This window comes from Perissodus microlepis, chromosome 5, assembly GCF_051167445.1.
Source record: "Perissodus microlepis isolate ML-2025 ecotype Zambia chromosome 5, ASM5116744v1, whole genome shotgun sequence".
NCBI lineage: Eukaryota > Metazoa > Chordata > Actinopteri > Cichliformes > Cichlidae > Perissodus > Perissodus microlepis.
The window spans coordinates 31,321,067-31,327,398 of record NC_140465.1 but is presented as its reverse complement, the minus strand read 5'-3'; positions in this window follow the sequence as shown (position 1 = coordinate 31,327,398).

The following is a 6,332-nucleotide window of genomic DNA, read 5'->3' as shown; positions in this document are numbered from 1 at the left end:
CGTTATTTCCTGTTATGTATGAAAGGCTACAGTGTGACCATCATTATACACATGTAGCATTTTAAAAATATTTATTCTTTTAAAGTGTCTTTAAAATGACGGATGGGATTGTGGTAACATTTTAGGGTTGGGAAAATATGTTTGAAATAAAGATATTTGGTCTGGAGATGACAAATTAATCTACCGCTCCTTACAAAACTGGGAAGACTTGACTACTAACAGACAATGCTTAAAAAAAAACATTTTGATAGAGACTTTTTTTTTTCCCTTCTTTTGTAATTCTCTGACATTCTCAAATCTTGTCACAACCTGGTTGTTAAACTTTACCCACAGTGCAACTTAAATGGTAAATAGACTGATGGTCGTAGAGCAGTTTGCTCTAAATAAGCACTCAATGCACTTTTTACTACAAGACCGATTCACCCGGTCTCTCCCAGACAGCAATTTAATCCAGCGGTGGGCTATAAATTTCCCCAAAGGGCCATGTGAAAAACTGCTTATAAAGGGGTAAAATTAATATTGAGCAGAAATGAGCTCAGCTTATTGTTATAGCCCTCCATAACAGTCCCAGTCTCTCGTGGCCCCTTGGAAAAATTAATTGCTCACCCCTGTTCTATAACTAAGCACCTTGAATCGGGAGCAAAATATCAGGTTCAGTATCGAGGACACTTCACCATGCAAACTGGAGGAGCTGGGGATCCATCAGCACTATAGGCAGAGATTACTTACAAGCTAAAGTAGCCTTAGGAAAGGATAAGAATGAGCCTGTCTAGGTCTTGTAATCTAATTTCCCCTTAATTATTAAAGCATTTATATGATTATAAAAGGCTCTGTTATTCCATGTTATCTTAACCAGCACTGATTAATACTATTTGAGGGGAAAACAAGGTGATGAAGAATGAAAAAGGATTTTAAATGGTAGAATTATGACAAGCACTTCCCAGTGAGATTTACTGAGAAAGGTTTTGGTACTTACTGACTCTCTTATCCTCAGAGTCCCGATCTTCCTTTAACCCCAGAGAGACCTGCACATAATAGAACTATAGTAATGTTAAGAGCCTGGCTTTTTTTCCCCAACACTAGCTGCACAGGATGCATGTCCAGAGTCCTTAAAGACAACGCTGACCGTGTCCTGTCCACCTAGCCTTCGATAGCATCTTTGTTGGGATTGGAAAACAGGCTGAAAATCGATCACTGTGCAGCAGGCAGGTTTTTAACCCAGAATCTTTGAGGATTCAGGAAACACTTTTAACATTAGCTTCCTGGGTTTTTCAAACATTGCAGGATATTTATATTACAGAGAAACAGATCTTTATCACTGTGACTTAAGTGGACTAATGCAGATGCATTAGAGGGACTTATAGCTTATATTCAGTAATGCTTTAACTCATAGCTAGACACTTGTCTTAAATGGGTCGCATTGTATATGAAAGTAAATTCAGAAGAGTTTATTCATTTGTTGTAATAACTGGACTGATGTGAGGACAGCTCATCAATAAAAGATGGCTGTACATGTGCTGTATGACTGCTGCTCTCAACAAAACCAGACCTGCTGCCACTGACAGCCGAGGCTCCGCTGGCTTTTTAGTTGCTTCTGCTTTGCTTGATTTGGCAGCACCACAATTTGCAGTGGGATAAGAGTGTTAACATATATAGCTGCAGGGGAATTAATTACCCCTCGGATTTCTGTTGCTGCTGCTGTGTTGTGGAGTAAAATAAAATCCAGGGTGATTCATCCCGTGTTATTGTATCGGTAACAACTTGACAGTTTTTCTGTCTGCACGTTGTGGATGGATGCAGCAGAGCCGGGTTTGTGTCAGGAAACCCCATGTGTTCACCTGAGCCCAGTAGCTCCTCGGCTGTTTGGTTTGGCCACAGCAATGCACAGCTTCAGGCTCAATAGTGGAAACCAGCCAATATTAATTCACAATTTTTCATTTAAGTTGGGAAATAATCAATTCCCAAGGTAAATCGTGTAGGGATGTTTTAAAAATGCTGAAAGGATTAAAATTACAAGGTCTGCTACTTACCTGAAGAAAAGGTCTGAGGCAACAACTGTAAGATACCAGTTACCCAACAAATATTCAAGTAATTCATTTGGCCAAGAAATGGAATGTGTAACCCTTTCAGAACCACAGCTTTTCATTTGAACATAATGTTTTAAACTCATGAACATCCAGGAGGAGCTCATACTCATGGTGAGGCATCTGTTATTCTGTCTGTTCACATTCACAACTGGTCCTCGTCCAGTGGTCATGATAATAATGAGTAATGGTCAGAATTTAATGAAACATGCATACAGTGATCACCTAATGGGTTTTCACAAACATTTTACTCAAGGTCAAGGTCACGTTTAGTATTTTCAATTTGAGTGGCATTACTCTGCCCACTCTGTGCAATACGGCCAGCCAGCGACAACAAACCTATCACTTTCTCTTTGTACTTCACACATCATAATAACCCGTGAACTGTGATGGATTGTGACCCAGATGAGCTATGATGTCATTGACATTCTGGTTTCTCTGAATTAAACCAGATGTAATCTGTTATTTTGTAATCTTTGAAAGAAATAAATGGATTCTGTTACCTTTTGGTACAAAGGTTTCAAAGCTTTCAGACTCACTTTCCAGTCTATTTAAAAATTATTATCAGTTAATGTGTCGCCTGATGACGTAGCCGCCATCACTCCATCATCATTTAATGCAGAGTGGTGTCAATCTTGGCATGTATTATTGAGTAGGTGGATTTCCCAAAATGTCAAGTTATTGCATCAAGAGTGCAAAATTCATTTCAAATCCTGCTTCCAACTAGCGTTCAGCCTGATTAGCTTTAGCCCTTTTCCTCTGTGCTGCATGAGTAGCCTTCCTATAAATGTGTATTTGCTTTTTTCTGACCTCATTAAAACTCTGTATCCCTTTCCTATAATTGCACAGAAATGTTTGTTCACGACTCATATAAAAGGAAGTCCATTCTGAGGTCTAGGTTTCAAAATAGACGAAGAGATAAAAACTCTGTATTTAAAAACCTTTTAAAGGTCTGTGACCCTGAGCAGAAGTAATCCATCACCGTCTGTGATATGCTTCTAAAACAACTCATGCATACAGAGTCTTATTAATAAGGAATTCGGGTAAAGTTACATTAATACAGATCAAACCTAAATCATGCACACATCTGTATATCTCACCATTCAAATTAACAACAATCCAGCGACCTGAACAGTGTTCACAGAAGGGCTGTTAGGAAACACTTGATACATGTAAGAAAGTAACGCATTAGTCCCTCTTCTTTGACTTTATATGAAACTGTCTGGATCTGTCCGTTCTTATTATCCATTTTAAACATTAAAAAACAACCCGTTGACCCTCATTCTGGACGTCGCGTGAAAGCCACAGGTTTGTTTGTTTTTTTTAAAGCTCTGCTTGATCTATAACCAGCCTGCCTTGCATCCCGCACCCCATCCCCACATACACACACCGTTGTTTCACTGAGTCTGTTCTTCATAGACCGCTATACAGAAAACTCAGTGTCTGCCTGCACTTTGAAGTTTGAAAAATACCTAAAATGTTTAATTATACATCACCTTGACACCTCTTTTTATGGTCTTAACTATGAGCCATAATTTCATTACGCATCCATTAAAGTGCACAATAAAAACGGTCCATCTTTTACTTCATTGAAACATTTTTGGCTTGTTTCAATATGTCCTTAATTTATTTTCCTTCTCAAAGTTTTGTGAGTGAAATAAAATACTCCTCATGGCATAGCTGCTTGGCACATAAGTAAGCCAAATTTCATGCAAATTTTCTATTTACAAGAGGTCTCTGTAAGACCTCGGGGGGCCTGAATGGTTTGAAAAATAATTGGCAGAAAGGTTGGATCCAGGACAACTGGCAGTGAGTGATGCAGTCTGGAAGAACTGGCCTGTGGCAGATCCATCCAACACACACCCTTTCAATCATTTGTGTGATCTTAACCTTAGAACAGAAACATGACCCGATTTAACAAGCCACCAGGACTGACAGATAGTCCAGAGGGGAACGCTTCTGTCAAAATGAGTCCCAGAGGCAGCAAATATGCTAGAAATGTATCTCAAACTGGATGCTGTGAGTTACTGTTCATCTGTAATGATTTTATGTGGCAAAGGAGAATGAATTATGGGTTTTCTTTCTGCTTTTTTCCCTGGGATCTTCTGTGACCTGGAGCGGTGAAGAGTTGTGTATTTCCTATTTTCCAATTTCCTTGTGTCTCTTCATACTTCAGTTCCACATTATTTCACAGAGACATATCATGCTTTTTACAGCTAAAGTCACTTTAAAAAAAATGACATCACTGAATTATTAGAAGTTCTACAAATAAATGATTTCCCCACTGAACTCCTTTGAAGGTTTTATTGAAAATATATGACACAAAGTTTTGTAAACAACTATTGCACACAGAAGGCAATGTCTTTTTTTCATCCATCCACCCATCCATCCATCCATCCATCCATCCCACCTCCAATTTTGGGACAGCTGTCACTTTTAATTGTTCCATTTCTAACTACAAAACTAGAATTTATAATGAATTTGCATAACCACCTCATTTACTTTACTCTAAAGGGACTCTAAGGGAACCTATGGACTGAACTATCTATATGTAAATAATTGTGAGTGAAGCTGTGAAAACTAGCTCCACCTTGATGGAGTGAAATGCAGCTTGCACACACTGAACTAGTACATTAAAGAGTTGCACTGAAACACACTTGAGATATTGTATTTTACTTAATATTTAAGTTTAAACTACTTTATACCTACTTTTGCATGTGATAGCTGTAGGTCTATTATTGGTTACTTAAAGGTGGCTTTTAAGCTGGTAAAATTAGTTATATATTAAACTGCCTAAAAGTATGAAGGGCAGTTAAATAGTCCCAACAATACATTTTTCATACTCATTAAGAGATCATTAAGATAGCATATACAACACTCTCTGGTGCCAGTATTCCTGAAGAATAAATATTTTTGAGCCTTAAAGTACATTTTTCTGGGAACACTCCTGTATTCCTCTTGAAGTACAGGACATTTTACAAACTACAACACTCCTCACACAACTTACTAGTGTACACTTTTACTCATAGCACATTTTTCTGCTTATACATATATAATATAACACATATTATACATACACTGTTACTTAAATGGGATTTTGAACAGGAGACTTTGTATAAGTTAAAAGCCTAAAAGTCTTCCACCACTGTTTTAGTGATAGATGAAGAATTCATTTTATAAAAGTAAAAAAAAAGAAAATTACGTGCTGGAATGAGGTGCTGGATCTGTTCAGAGGTTGGTTAAGTATATGAGCATGAGGTCATGACAAAAAAGGAGCCCGCTCTTTGTTTGGCATGAGATCAAGCAGGAAAAGTGCAGTCGCTGCCCCATGCTACAGCACTGTGGGCAGAGACACAAAGCCTTGTTGTGCAGGAGGACACGTTTCTCAATAGAAACCCATTTGTTTCAACTGAGCCAGCCAACTTATGGCTGATGATATCTTTTATGAAACAGCTGCAGCTCATATTCTTATAGAAATAATGGGATTTTCTTAACAGACCCTGAAATTTGAATGAGTGAGCGAGGTTGGAAGTCGTCCATACTACTGCAGTGATGTCATCTCAATTACGTGTGTATATCTGTGTGTGTGCGTGTGTGTGTTCATTTTTATGGGAAAGCAGGAGATGGGAGAAAAAAAAACAAACCTCTCCTGTATTTCTAATGAATCTCTGTCCAAAAGCAGCACTGTGTCTTTCTTTTACCAGAACATTTGTCAGACTAAACCACCAAACTGTTTGTGGTCTGGAAACTTGGTTTAGCTGAAAGGAAACTCCTTAGGGTTTGTTTTGTTTTGTTTCTTCTTTTTTTTTAATTTCTTTTTTTTTTTTTTTTTACAGTCTATAGGAACATTCTTAAAATCGTATTCAAAGGTCAGCTCGTCAGAAAAAAGTCTAACAGCAAAGTAAAGAAATTTATTTCTTAAAAAAAAGCTAAAACATTGCATGTGCTATGTTGCAGAAGTCCTTGGGAACACAGCTAAACTGCACAGGTGGTAAATTGGCTACTTTTTCTTGACTGTTACACTGGGCCCTAATTAAGAGGCTCATTGTTACATTTTGTTGGTGACTGACAGATTTTTGGACATCTTTTCTAGTCTGGAAAATTTCAAGTGAAGGAATTTTGGCCAGTTTTCTTATGCATGACCACTGTGTCCCTTAATACTTGTGTTTATTTCACTTGGTTGACTTTTAGAAAATTAAGCAATACAATTTTTTTTTTGGTATGAACTGAATAGTTTGACAGTTTGAT